The 18,509-nt window shown below is 49.4% G+C and overlaps 1 long non-coding RNA gene across 1 annotated transcript in view; it reads left to right on the top strand.

Moving 5' to 3' along the window:
* LOC146835415 (uncharacterized) overlaps positions 1-18,509 on the top strand; it is a 53,527-nt gene that overhangs the window by 29,813 nt on the left and 5,205 nt on the right. The window contains exon 2 of the long non-coding RNA XR_014960438.1: positions 3,968-4,063. This is a non-coding gene — a long non-coding RNA (uncharacterized LOC146835415). The remainder of the gene's footprint in view (positions 1-3,967; positions 4,064-18,509) is intronic.

Consider the following 18,509-nt stretch of genomic DNA (forward strand, 5'->3'; position numbering starts at 1 on the left):
TGCTGCGACAGATTTACAACGTGACGCATCTAGGGAGATGCGTCACGTTGTAAAGCCCTGCGCCACATTAAACCTGCGTATTAAGAAACCTACTGCGGACCCCACTGACCTCAAAAACCTCCGCCCCATCTCGCTCCTTCCTTTTCCTGCCAAAGTCATCGAGAAGATCGTCAACAGACAGCTTGCCGCCTTCCTCGAGTCGAACGGCTCCCTCGACCCCTCGCAGTCCGGTTTCAGAGCCAACCACAGCACTGAGACTGCCCTCATCGCAGCCACCGACGACATCCGAGCCCTGCTCGACAACGGAGAAACAGCGGCACTCATCCTCCTGGACCTCTCTGCAGCATTCGACACTGTCTGCCACCACACCCTAATCCAACGCCTCAGCAACACCGGCATCCAAGAGAAGGCACTGGAGTGGATCATCTTGTTCCTCGCCGGAAGAACACAGAGAGTCCGCCTCCCCCCGTTTCGTTCCGAGGCCGCCGAAGTCATCTGCGGCGTCCCGCAAGGATCGTCACTCAGCCCCACCCTCTTCAACGTCTACATGAGACCCCTTGCTGCCATCGCACGCCAACACAACCTCAACATCATCTCCTACGCCGACGACACCCAGCTGATCCTCTCCCTCACCAGAGACCCCAACACCGCCAGAACCAGCCTACACGAAGGGATGAAAGACGTCGCCGAATGGATGAAGAACAGCCGCCTGAAACTTAACTCAGACAAGACGGAAGTCCTCATCCTGGGACCATCGCCCTCCGCATGGGACGACTCCTGGTGGCCCCCAGCCCTGGGCACCGCTCCCAAGCCAACAGACCACGCACGCAACCTGGGCTTCATCCTGGACTCCTCCCTCTCGATGACCAGACAAGTCAACGCCGTCTCCTCATCATGTTTTCACACCCTTCGCATGCTTCGCAAGATCTTCCGATGGATCCCGACCGAAACCAGGAAGACGGTCACCCAGGCCCTCGTCACCAGCCGTCTGGACTACGGAAACACCCTCTACGCCGGGACCACAGCCAAGCTACAGAAAAGACTCCAACGAATCCAGAACGCCTCCGCCCGACTCATCCTGGACATCCCCCGACGCAGCCACATCTCCAGCCACCTGAGGGACCTGCACTGGCTCCCCGTCAACAAGAGGATCACGTTCAGGCTCCTCACCCACGCACACAAGTCTCTCCACGACCTGGGCCCCAAGTACCTCAACGACCGCCTGACCTTCTACACGCCCACCCGCCAGCTACGATCTACTAGCCTCGCCCTCGCACCACGCATCCGAAGAGCCACCGCCGGAGGCCGGTCCTTCTCCTACCTGGCGGCCAAGACATTTAACTCCCTGCCCATCCACCTTCGGCTGACCCAGGACCACCTCGCCTTCAGGAGACAACTCAAGACCTGGCTGTTCGAGCAGTAGCGGACCCCCTCCCCCAAGCGCCTTGAGACCCTTCCGGGTGAGTAGCACGCTATACAAGTATTATGATTGATTGATTAATGTATGCAGGGTGGGCGTCACGTCGGAAAAAGCCTCGGAAAAGTGACGCAGTGAAATCTACAAGATTTCATGCAGTCACTCTTCCGACGCTGGTGCGTCAAATCCTTATGCCTGCTTCAAGCAGGCGTAAGGCGTGAAGCACCATGTTAGGGATAGGGCAGGTTGGAACAGTGCTGGAGTTGCGTCGCGCTTGCGACACAACTTCAGCACTGCGCCAACCTTACGCCAGCAGATGCGTGACGCATCTGCTCGTCCTTGCGCCACGATGCACCGCATTGTAAATCCGGCGCATCTGCGTTGGCGCAAGGGCAAACTTGCATGACGCATCTTCCCTGGCGCATCCCTGCTGATTTGCAGGGATGCGCCAGGGAACGTAAATCTGCTCCTTACTATTTAGAAACTCTTTGTTACTGTTGCACTCTTTTAGTAATAATTACAAATTTAAATTTTAATGAACAGAAATTATTCAAATAATACAAAAAGCAATAGCACTGTGCAAATATTATCACTCCACTGCAAATAAAAACAAAAGTAAAATACATCGTCGTTTTCAACGCCAAGAGCTCTCATTTTCACAAATGCAGACCGATTGCATTGCAAATGCTTGTTTTTCCACGAACTGTGTGGGTATTTGGCAGCTGCGATTAACCTTTAACCCCTTGAGTGCCCCGCCCTTTCCACGCCCTGTGCCGGGCGTTTCATTAGCGGGCGGGGCTCATGACGAGATAGTCTCGTCATGGGCACAGCGCAACCGCGGCCCATGACGAGACCATCTCGTCATGGGCACTCAAGGGGTAAAACCACTCCCTGGTCACTATTGTAAAGAGCGCTATCCTGGCCTTTCCTTGCAATCTGGCACCATCTAGTGGTGGTGAAATACGTTTCTACATGTTCTTGCTGTCAGGGCTCGGTTTCTGTTCCTCCTAAAAGAAGCTGCTTCCACACACGCCTGCCTGATTAGGAGGAAGCGCCTAATTGAATATCATTACTCGTTTATGGAGTGACGCTTTATCTCTTCGCGGGTTTAACTCCTTGTGCTTCAAGCTGGCTATTTGATGGCCCGTCGTGATTCCGCAGTTCAGGAGGTGGCTTTCTTACCCACAATGCACAGCACGGTTCTTTGGATGAAATACCACAGTTTTGGGAACACCACCTATCCATGAAACACCTTGCTTATTTATCTAATACCCTTTCCTCTCTCAATGCCCCGCGTATTCACCACCCCCTTCCCAGCAGTTTCAAGGTGAACTCAGTGTGACTGCAACAAAACACAGAACCAACCTATATCCAACACAACGTCGCTGAATTCTTCAGGGGATTTATTCACTCAGTCCTAAAGTTAGGAGTCCTAACTTTACTATTCCTAAACTGAGAAAAATCCTAACTTTAAGACTTTCGGTATTCACAGAAGGCATTTAGGAGTCCTAAAGTTAGGACTCCTAACTTCTGTGAATACCGAAATGAGTAAGTGCCTTCTGTGAATACCAAAATGGTAGTAAGTTTAGGATTTTGTCTTAAGTTAGTTCTGTTAATCGGGCCCTCTGTGCTCGCGTACTCTCCTGTCGACTCTAGAGTGCCATTATGTCATTTGCTTTCTTGCGTAACCTTTTTTTACGGACATATTTACCGTTTGCACACTCTGTATGCTACTTCAACTTTACCTAACATATATGCATTTTGTACACTCTGTATACTACCTCGGCCCTCTTACGGCTTTTGCACATTCTGTATGTTCCCTCAACCCTTTTACGGACATATATACCTTTTGTACAATCTGTATAACACCTCGGCCCTCTTACGGCTTTTGCACATTCTGTTGTATGTAATGATCTACCTAGTTATGTTCTAAACCCTGTATTTACTTGTGGTGGAATTGTTTATCTTAAACCATCTATAACTTCCATGCAACGAAATATCTCTCCTGTAAAGCGCTCTAGCACCTTTGGGTAATGTCCGTGCTGTATAAATATGAATGAATGAATGAATAAATAAATAAATGCATACCCGAGCTATGGGCTAACGTAGACGTCTCTCTCATGGTGCACTTTACAGTAACTTGTTGCCTGGTTTCGTCTGTGAATATCTCTGTATTGTGTAGATATTGTCACGTTGTGCTGAAACAGCTTTCCAATGTCTTTCAGAACTGTAAGGTATTGTGTTTGCACTTCGTTACTCGATGCTGCAAGAGAGGTAATTTTAGAAGCCACTGCTCCCTGCAGGGGAAGGTGTGTCTGTGCATGTGTACAAATGAGCGAGTGACCATGTGCGCGCCCGCATGGGTGCGTTTGTGCACGCGTCTTTGTGTACGTGCAAGTGTGCTTACTGCCCTCTCTCCAGCCAGTGGCAGTGGGCTCTCAGTTGATGCTTGTTCCCTCTGCACGTGTGCGTGCCGTCTGCTTTTGCGTGTTGTCCCCGCAGGTGCGTGAGCACAGAATCATCTAGTAACAATCTCCCTTCCTTTTGCAGGGCTGCATCCACACCCCTCTCCAGGCAGCTGAGATTTCGTTCTCAAAATGAGGGGGCCGAAGCTCTGGAGCGCCTTAATTGCCCTCTTCTTGTCAGGTAAGCGCTTTTCCACACACTGGCTCTTTGAGGTGGTCATGTCACTCTGTGTCTTTTCCACACACTGGCTCTTTGAGGTGATCCTGTCACTCTGTGTCTTTTCCACAAACTGGCTCTTTGAGGTGGTCATGTCACTCTGTGTCTTTTCCACACACTGGCTCTTTGAGGTGGTCATGTCACTCTGTGTCTTTTCCACACACTGGCTCTTTGAGGTGGTCATGTCACTCTGTGTCTTTTCCACACACTGGCTCTTTGAGGTGGTCATGTCACTCTGTGTCTTTTCCATACACTGGCTCTTTGAGGTGATCCTGTCACTCTGTGTCTTTTCCACACACTGGCTCTTTGAGGTGGTCATGTCACTCTGTGTCTTTTCCACACACTGGCTCTTTGAGGTGGTCATGTCACTCTGTGTCTTTTCCACACACTGGCTCTTTGAGGTGATCCTGTCACTCTGTGTCTTTTCCACACACTGGCTCTTTGAGGTGGTCATGTCACTCTGTGTCTTTTCCACACACTGGCTCTTTGAGGTGATCATGTCACTCTGTGTCTTTTCCACACACTGGCTCTTTGAGGTGATCCTGTCACTCTGTGTCTTTTCCATACACTGGCTCTTTGAGGTGATCCTGTCACTCTGTGTCTTTTCCACACACTGGCTCTTTGAGGTGGTCATGTCACTCTGTGTCTTTTCCACACACTGGCTCTTTGAGGTGGTCATGTCACTCTGTGTCTTTTCCACACACTGGCTCTTTGAGGTGGTCATGTCACTCTGTGTCTTTTCCACACACTGGCTCTTTGAGGTGGTCATGTCACTCCTTCTGCTAAACTGCACACTGGCTCTTTGAGGTGGTCATGTCACTCTGTGTCTTTTCCACACACTGGCTCCTTGAGGTGGTCATGTCACTCTGTGTCTTTTCCACACACTGGCTCTTTGAGGTGGTCATGTCACTCCTTGTGCTAAACTGCACACTGGCTCTTTGAGGTGGTCATGTCACTCTGTGTCTTTTCCACACACTGGCTCTTTGAGGTGATCATGTCACTCCTTGTGCTAAACTGCACACTGGCTCTTTCTGGCGGTCATATCACTCCTTGGGGCATATTAAAAACATGTAGCGAAAATTATCGCTAAACGCGCTTAGCACGCTTATTTCTATCGCTGGCTATCGCTGAATTTTATCACCATGATAGCGCTGTATTAACAACCCTTTGCGCATTGGCGATAAAAAATCCAGCGATAGCGGCCAAAAACTCCTTCAATGTTAGAAATCCGGAGATAAATGATCAGCGATATTGGCAGAGCTCGCTGATACTGAAGTCTGGATTTAACTTCCCATAGGACATAATGCTAAGTCTGCTTTTTTGCAGACGTTAAAAATCAGGCGATAATGGGGGTTTAGCGCGAGTTCAGGCATCACTTCGCAGGTCCGCTGCCGGCTTGTTAATTTGGCAAAGACGTGTCAGCACGTATTGCAATGCTGTTTTTCTCAGGAACGCCTAATTTGCATCTAATTAGCGATGCAAGGCGAGGCGTTAGGAAAACTGCTGCTAACATGCGCTAATGCATGTTAGCGGCGCATTGCAAATATCGCAAAATTATGATTGCTGCTTTTCTGGCGCATAGCGCTGGAAAATCAGCGATATATCCGTTGTTAATATGCCCCCTTTTCTTTTTCAAACACTGGTTCATATTGACGGTCATGTCACTTAGGGGTATATGTACAAGCCCCTATCGCCACAGGAACGTCACTTTTTGTGATGTTCCTCTGGCGATAGGGGCCTTGCCTTATGTACAAGGCAGCGTTAAGTCACTTAATGTGGCTTAACACTGCCTTCTACATAAGGCACCCTTTCACGCTATATTTAGCGTGAAAGGGGCGTGCAGTGGGTGTTGAAGTGGGCTTTCCACTGCAACACCCATTGTATTTGACGCTGTCCCCTATGTACAAGGATGGTGTTCACAGGAGGCAGCGCCAAAATGAAGACCAGGAAAATCCTGGTCTTAAGTTGGCGAAACAAGAAGAAATGAATTATTACTCCTCGTTTTTGCTTTTTCCATGTGTGCTGCTGTGTGCAGTTTCCAAAGTGGTGGAGCTTGTCATTAATCCCAGGAGGCTAACGACACGCTCCGTCACTTCATTGTACATATCCCCCTTAGTGTCTTTTCCATACACCGGTTCTTGGTGGCAGTCATGTCACCCAGTGTCCTTTCCACACACTGGCTGTTTGTGGCAGTCATGTCATGCTGTGTCCTTGCCGGACACTGGCTGTTTATGTCAGCTGCATCACTATTTGTCACATTTGTATATGAGCTTTTGTTCATGCCAACCATGCCAACCGTACATATCTGTGTGCTGCCCACTTCTGTCAACCATGTCACTCTGTGTCCTATATGCACACAGGCCGTTTGCCTTGACCATGTTGCTCTATGTCCTAGAGTGCACACTTTCACGCTGTGTCCCGTCGGCACACTAGAATTTAGACATGGCACTCCATGTCCCGTACGCTCACTAGGTATTTGTGCTGGACATGTCACTCTGTGTCTGCTATTGCAGGCTGGCACAAGGCAACGCAACAGCTTCAGTGAGATTTACTAAGCCATGCTAAGCCACCTTGTGTTACCCTATGTGGCTGAGAAAATCTAGAGTACCTTTAAGGCAGCGCAAGTCATCTGTCTACACACTGTTTGTGACCGTAGCATTACTCTGTTCCCGCCCGCACGCTAGGTGTTTGTGGCAGCCAGGTAACTGTGGCGTATCTGCAAACTGGCCATTCGTAGTGACTATGCCATTCAGTGTCCCATCTACTTACTGTGTTTTGGTGGCTGACATGTCACTCTGCATCCCTTCTCCAGAGTAGGTGTTTGTGGCGGATACATCACTCTGCGACCCATCTGCACACCAGCTTCATGTGGTGGACACATCACTCCATGCCCCATCTGCACACTAGGTGTTTGTGGCAGTGATGTCACTCTGTGTCCTGTCTGCACACTTGGGGCCCGATTCACAAAGGTAAACTTGTAACAAACGTCTAAGTTTACAACTTCTCGTATTCACAAAGGTAAGTTTAGACCAAAAGTCTAAGTTTACGACTTTCGGTTGTCACAGAGGTAAGTTCCAAGAATTATATTTACGTTCACACTCGGGCGGAGATTCCACTCCACCCCCAAAGTGGACTCTCCACACTTGGGATGGAGTTGGAGATTCCGCTCTGGGTGTGGGGTGGAATACCCACACTTTGGGGTGAGATTCTGTCACAAGTGTGGAGATTCCGCCCGAGTGTGAACATAAAGATACTACTCGTAACTTGCCTTTCTGAATACCAAAAACCATAAACTTAGGGGCATATTTACAAGGACATAGCGCCACCAGAGCGTCTCTTTTTCCGATGCCCCGGTGTCACTGTGCCCTGCTCCATATTTACATGGCGGCACTAAGCCACTTTGCATGGCTTAATGCAGCTTGTAAATATGGCCTTCCTCAACGCCGTTTTCTGCAGCAAAGGGGCGTACATTGGGCAGCGGTGGCTCCTCTTCTGCCAGCAGTCAAAAAGATATAAAATAAAATGATAATGAACCTGTTTATTATTGCTTTATTTTTCTCCTTAGCGTCGTCTAGGGGGTGGGGCCATAGGGCTGACAGGCAGAGGGGGAGTGGTAGGTGCACTGGTTGTCAGTGTGCATGACGTTTTGGCCTGCCGGCTGAGACCGGCAAATCCATTATGTACACTGAAGATCTCTCCAACCCGAGTTGCGTTGCCGGGTTGGAGAGAGCAGGCCCAGGCTCCCAGTCTCACTGAGCATGCACATCATCGACACGCAGGCCAATCCTGATGCTTTTATGCAGCATGAAAGCAGTGTCGAGGTTAGCCCAGGGAATTCTGGGAGCCTATGTCTGCAGTAGACGGTGTTGGAGACAGAGAGGAGTGTCGGAGCGTCGAACAGGTAAGTTCTTTTATTATCATTTTATTTTGGTTGCATCCCCGGTCCCCCCTCTCCCTCTGCCGCCACTTTGGCCAAACACCGGCCTCTACTGGCAATGGGTGGTGGTTGCTGCGGGCATTCCCACACAACACCCATGTCTTTTGAAACTGCCCAAGGATCTGTAAATCTCAGGCAGCACCAAAAAGTAACGCCTTTCAAAAGGAGGCGTTAATGTGGTGCAACGAGGAGATATACTTTTATTTCTCCTTGTTTTTAGGTCAAGACTAGGCAGCATGCATGCGTTGTCTGCAACACCTGCTGTGCGCAGTATACGGAGTGTAATCCCTTCAGCTGCTTGCCATTGGCAAACTCCTGCATTGCTCTTCTTTCCCGGCTCCCTATTGGTTGGCGCTCCCGATACATCACTTCCGTTTTATCGCAAGGAGCACCGGCCAGCTACAGTTTTAGTTAGGTTGTATGTGTTTATGTGTTTCGTTTAGGGACTACTTTTATTTTATGCCAGTGATATTATATCATCATGGTGCCTAGCACGGCACCTGGCTTTATATATATTTTTTTATCACTGTGGTGCCCGCTTGATGGGCTGCCATGTACATAACTTAAAGATGCACGGGCGCTGCCCTTTATATTTTAGCACGGCGCCCGCTTCCATAATAATTTTTCAATTACTGTGCACAGGAGCCGCACTTTATGTTTTAACACAGCGCCCACATTTATATTTACAACACAAGCACCACACTTTATGTTTGAGCACGGCGCCTGCTTTTATGTTTAAAAAAGCAATAGCTTTAAGTCTCGCAAATGTGAGAACTGTTGCATTGCTTGTTTGCTCTTTCTAGGTGTGCTGCATCCTGCAGTACACATAAAAGGAGCAAACAACATTAATTATTGTTTTTGTGTCCCTTCCTGCACAAACACAATTGTTCATGCAATGCAGGCACCCCTGCATCACAGTGCAAGGGTGCCTGCGCTGGCTCTAGGCAGCTTTTTTAGCGCCAGCGCAGAGGAAAGTACAGCGGTGTGTCGTATTTGTGAGAAGGTTGCCTGATATATGCTGTCCACGAGTTCTAGTGGGCACCCTGTATCAGTCCAAACAACCCCTTATGGTGATAGGTTAAAGACAACCTTTATTGAAAGCTATCCTAGTGGTAGCTATGGAGAGCAGCCTTCAGGCTAAGTCTTGAAGGAATGTAAAGCAGCTTGTTTTACCAGTCTATAATCTCTTGAATGATCAAATGAAAGGACAACCACACCAGGTATATATTCAAAATGTATGTATTCAGGATAAAACACCCCCCCCCCTAGTCTCTTTATGAGACTGGAGTTCGAAGTACTTAATTTACAAGTTTGCAATCAACAGTAATAGCACAAATACACGTTTGGGCCCTAGTGGCGTACCAAACCATATACCACAAAAGTGGTATAAGAACCACGACTGAACTACGCACAAGGCCTAGAGCCTGTAGAATCGCTGGGACCCTAAGGAACCACCCAAGGTAGTGACAGAGGGGACTGGGCAATGTCGCGGTTGGGAATTTAAAGATTTGGGACACTTATAATCGAGTCAGGACCAAACCCTTTTGGACTTAAGAAATTCTAGGGCTAGCACCCATGGGAGCACCGGAGTACTCGAGTTACCTCACCCAGGGAAGTCGGGTGCATAGGTGTCTTTTGGTCTCGGGTCGCGTCGTCGATTACAATGGAAGCTGGCGAAGAACTGCTGCTGCCGTGAAGAGGAAAAGTGTCTGAAGGGATCCAAGCCTGGATCTAGGATGGAAGGAACCTGAAAGCAGAGGGGACAGAGTCTGGGTCACTTGCCAGTGACCTAGGGCAGGATGGACCAAGGCCCACAGATTTCGGGTGCATCAGGTGAGTTGATGGGTGTCTTGACTCTTCAGCCACGAGTTCCAGGAGGCGTTGATGAAGTCCATGAGCCGGATTCGAGCTGTCCCACGAAGTCTGTCGAGTGCTGCGGTGTCGGCGACCAGATTGGACCCAACAAGCCTTGGCAACGGCAAGTCTCGTGGAAAGAGAAGGAGGACGTCGGTGCAGACCAGCAAGGTCTGAGGGACTCACCCAGCGAGGGTAAGTCAGGGCATGTCTGGAGCAACCAGGAAAGCCCAAGCAGAAGAGGAGTTGCCTTTGTGGGGACCTACTAGCCAACAGGCTAGCGATCGCGAAGGAGCCTCTAGCAGTCGCACTTGAAACTGGCCCACGGGTCACTCATGGAGTGGAGGCCAGCAATCTTCAGTTCAGGAGGTGCTGAAAGCTAGGGCTACTCGGAGCCCAAAGCACAACTTCGAGGATGTCCCAGAAGATAGTGTTGCTGCAAAAGTTCACGGTGTCCAGGGGTCACGGTTCCACGGCACCCACGATAGCCACGGGCCTCAGCTTTGCTGTAGACTCAGAATAGTCTCGGGGAAGTCTGGAAATCTACCTCTGGAGATGCAGAGACTTCGGCGTCTGGCAGGAGCTTCAGAATTGCAGTCCAGTCAGTTGCTTCTTTGGTGCCTGTCAAGCAGGGGAGTCACTCCTTGACCCCAAGGGAGATTTTGTCCGTCTTCTAGTCGAGATAGAAAGTCGAAGGTCCAGGATATATGTTGCAGAGTTTCGTCCAGGGTAATCTAAAGTGTCAAGGACTGGGTTCCCATACTTATACTAAGTTTGGGGGTTGAACATACTCTAGGGACCCACCTATGGGAGGGTTTGGAAAGAGGGGTGGTTACACCCATTTCCTTTGTCCAGTTTCGCACCAGAGCAGGGGCAGGTAGCCCCTGCAACCGGTTTGAACTGGACTATGCACAGGGACACCAAGTGTGCCCCCAGTGAAGGACTTCAAAGCACCAGAGAGTGCTCCCGCCCAGCCCCAATAGACATCTGCCTGTCTGGGGAGGTGGCTACACCTCTCTTCAACAGGAAACCTATTGTCCAGGCCTCCCCTGCCGGAGTTTCGGTCAGCAGCAGGAGGCCAGACCCGTGTCTGTGGCAGAGGCATCCATTTTGTGATGCCAGGGCTCAGGAAAGTCCTACCGTGTTAGGCCAGTGTGAACATGTCACTCCCTCTAGAAGGGTGGAATGCTATCCCCGCCGCCAGAACTGGCGGGGGGTAGTATTCCAAAGCGTTTGACACCAAACACAACATGTTTCCGTGCAGCCATCCCAAAGTTAGCATTTACTGCGAGGTTATAATGCACTTAAGAGTATATAGTCAGACTGCATCACAAACAGCATCAGAGGACGTACTCCGAACGCTGCAGAGGGGCTCTGCTCATGGAGGGCACCTCCCACATAAAAACCAAGCACTCTGCTTCAGGATTGTTAAGGCCTGCCATAGGAGTGACTTATAGGTTTTATATGTGCGTGCAATGGTAGTGATATAGGTAGCCTATACCACTGCAAGGGGTGCAAGCACACCCTTTCTCAGGCTGCAGTAGCAGACCTGTGGTGCCATTTTGGAGTGCTTCCCAGGGGTGGTATAATAAATGCTTCAGCCCCTGGTAGGCCTCTGAGGTAACTATGCCCTAGGTACATCGTATACCATATACTAGGGGCTTATAAGGCACTCCAGAATCCAATTAGATATGTACCTAATGTACATGCAAACCATTTTAGAGAGGAAGCAGCTAGGCTGTGGTCCTGATTAGCAGGGCCACAGACAGACTAAGGTCGAAAAACAGTGAAACACCAGCAAAAAGTGGCGGTACCCATGTGAAGCAGATCCTACTCTCCTACACAACCCCCTCCCCCCAAACGCAGGGACATTAAACCAACCTTGACCAGTTGAGTCTTCATGTTCTAAGTGGAAATACCTAGAGAGTCCATCTGCAGTGGCATGGTTACTCCCAGGTCTATGTTCCACTGTAAAGTCCATCCCCTGTAGGGAAATGGACCACCTAAGCAGTTTGAGGTTTTCACCCTTCATTTGTTTTAGCCATAAGAGGGGCTTATGGTCTGTCTGAACAAGGAAGTGAGTACCAAAAAAGTATGGCCTCAACTTCTTCAGAGCCCAAACCACATCAAAGGCCTCCCTCTCAATGGCTGACTAACGTTTTCTCTAGGGGTCAGCCTTCTGCTTATGAAATCTACTGGCTGATCCTGACCTTCATCATTCAATTGTGACAGTACAGCCCCTACCCCCTATTCAGATGCATCTGTTTGGACAATGAACCTCTTGGAGTAGTCTGGACTCTGCAGAATGGGAGCAGTGCACATGGCCTGCTTCAGGTCATCAAATGCCTTTTGATAGCTAGCTGTCCACTGAACCTGTTTGGGCATCTTATTAGAAGTTAAGTCATTCAGGGGTGTCACTATTGATCTATACCCCTTGACAAATCTCCTATAGTACCCAGTCAGGCCTAAGAAGGCTCTCACCTGAGTCTGGGTAGTTGGAACACTCCATTCCATTATGGTCTGGATTTTGCTCTGCAATGGTTGAACCTGGCCAACACCTACAAGGTGGCCCAGGTACACAACCTGACTCTGCCCTATCTGGCACTTAGTAGCCTTGATAGTTAGGCCTGCTATTTGCAGGGCCTCCAAAACCTTCCTCAGGTGGACCAGGTGATCCTCCCAGGTGGAGCTAAAGACAGCAATATCATCTAGATATGCTGCACTAAAGTCTTCCAGGCCTGTAAGGACTTGATTCACCAACCTTTGGAAAGTGGCAGGTGCATTCTTCAAACCAAAGGGCATTACCACAAATTGATAGTGCCCACTAGGGGTAGAAAATGCTGTCTTTGGATTTGCATCATCAGCTAGTCTGATCTGCCAGTAGCCAGCTGTTATGTCAAATGTGCTTAGAAACTTGGCTGAGGCCAAAGTATCTATTAGCTCATCTGCCCTGGGGATGGGATGGGCATCAGTCCTAGTGACTGCATTGAGACCCCTGTAGTCTACACAAAACCTCATCTCTCTTTTCCCACCACTGGTGTGAGGTTTAAGTACCAAGACTACTGGACTAGCCCAAGGGCTAACTGAGGGTTCAATCACACCCAAATCCAACATCTTTTGGACTTCTGTCCTTATACAGTCCCTGGCATGGTCAGGGTGCCTGTAGATCTTATTCTTCACAGGTAGACTGTCCCCAGTGTTCACTTCATGAGTGCACCAGGTGGTCTGACTTGGAGTCAGAGAAAACATATGTCTAAACTGGCTGAGAAGGTTTCTGCAGTCAGTTTGTTGCTGGGCAGTGAGGCTGCCTGCCAAGGCTACACCATCAACTGACCCATCATCAGGGTTCTGAGAAAGGGTCACTCTCTTCCTCCTGTCCTTCATCAGTAGCCATGAGCAAGCCCATGTCTGCCCTGTCAATATATGGTTAAAGTCTGTTGACATGAAGTACCCTATGGCAACTCCTAGGGATTCCCAGGACTACCAAGTAGGTAACCTCCCCTTTTTGTTCAACGATTGTATGGGGTCACTGAATTTGTCCTGGAGGGCTGCTGGGGCCACAGGCTCCAACACCCACACTTTCTGTCCTGGCTGGTAGACAGTCAGTACAGCCTTTTGGTCATGCCAGGCTTTTTGCCGTTCCTGGCTAGTCTCAATGTTTTTGTTTGCCTTCTTCATGTATTCAGTCATCCTGGAGCGGAGACCAAGTACAAAGTCCACTATGTCTTGCTTTGGGGGCTTGAGAGGTAACTCCCATCCTTCCTTCACCAAACACAATGGACCCCTGACAGGGTGGCCAAACAAAAGTTCAAATGGGCTGTAACCAACCCCCTTTTGAGGCACCTCCCTGTATGCAAATAAAAGGCAGGGCAAGAGAAGGTCCAATTTTCACCTGAGCTTCTATGGGAGTCCTTTAATTATGCCCTTTAAGGTTTTGTTGAATCTTTCAACTAAACCATTGCATTGTGGGTGATAGGGTGTGGTGAACTTGTAGTTCACTCCACACTCCTTCCACATAGCAGTCAAGTAACTGGACATGAAGTTTGCAACCCTGTCAGATACGACCTCCTGAGGAAAGCCTACTCTTGAGAACACACTCAAGAGAGCTCTTGCCACTACAGGTGCTGTAGTGGTCCTTATGGGAATTGCCTCTGGGTACCTGGTGGCATGATCCACCACCACCAGTATACGTCTGTGCCCAGATGCTGTCTGAGGATCCATGGGACCAACAATGTCAATCCCAATCCTCTCCAAGGGAACCCCCACAACAGGTAGTGGTATCAGGGGGGCCTTTGTAGTGCCACCTGCTTGGCCACTGACTTGGCAGGTTACACAGGAGCGACACAACACCTTTGTGTCTTCAGACATGTGGGGCCAGTGAAAGTGAGGAACAATTCTGTCCCAAGTCTTGTTCTGGCCCAGGTGTCCTGCTAGGGGAATATCATGGGCTAGTGGCAATAGGAAGCCCCTAAACTTCAGAGGTATAACCAACCTCCTGGATGCACCAGGCTTGGGGTCTCTACTCTCTGAGTAAAGGAGTCCATCATCCCAATAAACTTTATGGGTGCTACTAGCATTCCCAGCAGCCTCATCAGCAGCTTGCTTTCTGAGGGGTTCAAGAGAGGGGCAGGTTTTCTGCTCCTGGCTCAGATCAGACCCAGAAGGGCCCCCTGTCCCCAAGAACTCAACCTGGTCAGGTTCAAGCTCCTCTGGGACAGTTCCTTCTTCAGGCTCAAGATCATCTCCCTGAGGAGACTGATCAGCATTCTGAGTCAGGTGGGACGGCTCTGCCTTAACCCTACTGCTCCTCCTCTTGTGAGGCACCTGGTCCACTCTTCCCGAATCCAGTGCCTGTCCAGCTTTAGACATTTTGGCCTGTGACCTAGTCACTGCAAAGACATGAGCAGGGATCCCTAACATTTCTGCATGTGTCCTGAGCTCCACTTCAGCCCAAGCTGAAGTCTCTAGATCATTGCCAAGCAAGCACTGTACTGGTAGGTCTGCCCTTACCACAATCTTCTTAAGGCCAGTTACCCCTCCCCAGGAGAAGTTAACAACTGACAGAGAATAGTCTGTTCTGACATTGCTAGCATTGGTCACTTGGTACATTTCACCAAGTATAATCTGCCCGGGATCCACAAGATCTTTTGTCACCATTGTGACACTTGCTCCTGTGTCCCTAAATGCCCAAGCTTCTACTCCATTTATGAAAGGCTGTTATCTGTATTTGCCCAGATTACTGGGACTCACACAGGGGGACATATCCATGCCACCATCATAGACAAGCACAGCCTGAGTTGGAACTCTGACTAGGCCAGAGTCCATCTCAGAACCCAGGGTCAATCCTACTACACCCTTATTCTGTGTATTCCCACCACCACGTGTAACTGCACTAGGGGGAGCAGGTGCCTTAGGGGCATTGGTGGGGGCTGGAGTATTCTCTTTGGTCTTGGTGCAGTCACTGGTCTAGTGAGTTTTCTGCTTTCAGATTTTGCACCAAGGTTTCTTTTGACCTTTTCCCTTACTTGACTGTGACTCCCCATTAGAAGATTTTTGGGGCCCTTGAGAAGAATTCTGGTCTTTACTCTTGTCCCCACCCTTGTCAGAGTTCTTAGAATCCTGCTTCTTTGGGTCACCACCTTGGTTCTGTACCTTCTGCCTCACCCTGGTTCTGACCCATTTGTCTGCCTTCTTTCCCAATTCTTGGGGAGAGGTCAGATCAGAGTCTACCAGATACTGGTGCAACAGCTGATTTTGACAGTTATTAAGAATCTGCTCCCTCATTATCAGATTGTACAATCCTATGAAGTCACACACTTTACTACACAATAACCAACCTTCCAGAGCCTTAGCAGCACAGTCAACAAAGTCAACGCAGTCTTGATTTTGTGCTTTTTGGGTGTCTCTGAACTTTAACCTGTTTTGTTCAGTGGTTAGGCCAAACCCATCTATCAGTGCACTTTTCAAGACCTGGTAATCATCAGCATCCTCTTCTCTTACAGTGAGGAGCTTATCTCTACCTTTGTCTGCAAAGGAGAGCCATCTGATTGCTGCCCACTGACCTTGAGGGACCTTCTGTACTTTACAAGCCCTCTCCAAGGCAGGTATCCATTTGTGGATGTCATCCCCACTCTGGTAGGGAGGGACAATCTTACTTAGGTTTCTATGGTCAAAAGACCTCTCCCTATCTCTAGGGAAATTGCTGCCACCACAATGGGACTCTAGTCCCTCCTTTTTACTTGCTCTGTAGAGCTCCAGGGCTTCCCTATCTAAGGCCATCTGCTGCTTTCTGAGGTTGAACTTGTCTTGCTCATACTTCAGAAGTCTCTCGATCCTCTCCTGGGAGGTTGCCCTCCCTCTGTGAGAAGAGACAGAGGTCCCTATAGAGGTGTTAGACTGGATAGATCCCCTTGACAGAGATCTATCCCTTCTAGCCCTATTTTCAGTTCTACCTGGAAGAATAAAGGAAAGAGCATTGTTGTCATCCTCCTCATCTTCATCCAGGAGAGCTGTTCACCAGATTCTGATCATTGTCATCAGTCTGGTCAGCATTAGAGGTAGGGTATGGGGAATTGCTACCCCTAGGCCCACCCTCACCTGCTGCCCCACCCATACTGCCTACCCCATCAGAACCAGTAGGTCCTGGGAGATCATCCAGCTTAAGTATCTTTATGAGATGCTGGGCAGTTGGGCTTTTGCCTGTCTTCAGCTTCCTAATGGAACATAAGGCTCTAAGATGTGCAAAGGAGAGATCCTCATATCTATAGGGGAGGAGCTCACTGGCTCCTGGCAGGGACCCACTGGTTCCTGGCTGGTTAGACATTACTAATGTGGTGTGGTGTGTTGCACTACCTACACTAGTGTGGCCTACTAAACTCTCTTGAGTTGTAGAAAGGGTGTGCTATCCCTTAACACACAACTCTAAGTTCAGTAGAACTTACTGTAGCTAAACTTGATATTATATGTACCTTAGGTACCTTTAGTGGTTTTCAGATGATCAATTCAATTGAGATTATCTGGTAAAACAATAGCAAGCTGGAATCCCACATGCTGCCACCAATGTGAGAAGGTGGCCTGATATATGCCGTCCACGAGTTCTAGTGGGCACCCTGTATCAGTCCAAACAACCCCTTATGGTGAATTAGTTAAAGACAACCTTTATTTAAAGCTATCCTAGTGGTAGCTATGTAGAGCAGCCTTCCGGCTAAGTCTTGAAGGAATGTATCCAGTCTATAATCTCTTGAATGATCAAATGAAAGGGCAACCACACCAGGTATATATTCAAAATATATGTATTTTTGGATAAAACACACCCCTCTAGTCTCTTTATGAGACTGGAGTTCGAAGTACTTAATTTACAAGTTAGCAATCAACAGTAATAGCACAAATCCATGTTTGGGCCCTAGGGGCGTACAAAACCATATACCAAAAAAGTGGTATAAGTACCACGACTGAACTAGACACAAGGCCTAGAGCCTGTAGAATCGCTGGGACCCCAAGGAACCACCCAAGGTAGTGACACAGGGGTCTGTATGCAGTGTGTGAACACAACCGCGGGTTCCCGTTAGCTTCTATGGGCAATGTCGTGGTTGGAAATTTAAAGATTAGGGACACTTAGAATTGAGTCAGAACCAAACCCTTTTGGACTTAAGAAGTTCTAGGGCTAGCACCCACGGGAGCACCAGAGTACTCAAGTTACCTCACCCAGGGAAGCCGGGTGCATAGGTGTCTTTTGGTGTCGGGACGCGTCGTTGATTACAATGGAAGCTGGTGAAGAACTGCTGCTGCCGTGAAGAGGAGAAGTGTCCGAAGGGATCCAAGCCTCGATCTAGGATGGAAGGAACCTGAAAGCAGAGGGGACAAAGTCTGGGTCACTTGCCAGTGACCTAGGGCAGGATGGACAAATGCCCACAGATGTCGAATGCTTCAGGTGAGTTGACGGGTGTCTTGACTCTTCAGCCACGAGGTCCAGGAGGCATCGACGAAGTCCACGAGCCGGATTCGAGCTGTCCCACGAAGTCTGTTGAGTGCTGCGGTGTCGGTGATCAGATTGGACCCAACAAGCCATGGCAACGGCATGTCACGTGGAAAGAGAAGAAGGACATTGGTGCAGACCAGCAAGGTCTGAGGGACTCACCCAGCGAAGGTAAGTCAGGGCACGTCTGGAGCTACCGGGGAAGCCCAAGCAAAAGAGGAGTTGCCTTCGTGGGGACCTACTAGCCAACAGGCTAGCGATCGCGAAGGAGCCTCAAGCGGTCGCACTTGAAACTGGCCCACAGGTCACTCGTGGAGTGGAGGCCAGCAATCTTCGGTGCAGGAGGTGCTCAAGGCTGGGGCTACTCGGAGCCCAAAGCACAACTTCGAGGATGTCCCAGAAGATAGTGTTGCTGCAAAAGTTCACGGTGTCCAGAGTTCACGGTTCCACGTCACCCACGATAGCCACGTGCCTCAGCTTTGCTGTGGGCTCAGGGTAGCCTCAGGGAAGTCTGGAAATCCACCTCTGGGGATGCAGAGACTTCGGCGTCTGGCAGGAGCTTCAGAATTGCAGACCGGTCAGTTGCTTCTTTGGTGCCTGCAAAGCAGGGGAGTCACTCCTTGACCCCAAGGGAGATTTCTTCC

Source organism: Triturus cristatus, chromosome 4_2, assembly GCF_964204655.1.
Source record: "Triturus cristatus chromosome 4_2, aTriCri1.1, whole genome shotgun sequence".
In the NCBI taxonomy this organism is placed as follows: Eukaryota; Metazoa; Chordata; class Amphibia; order Caudata; family Salamandridae; genus Triturus; species Triturus cristatus.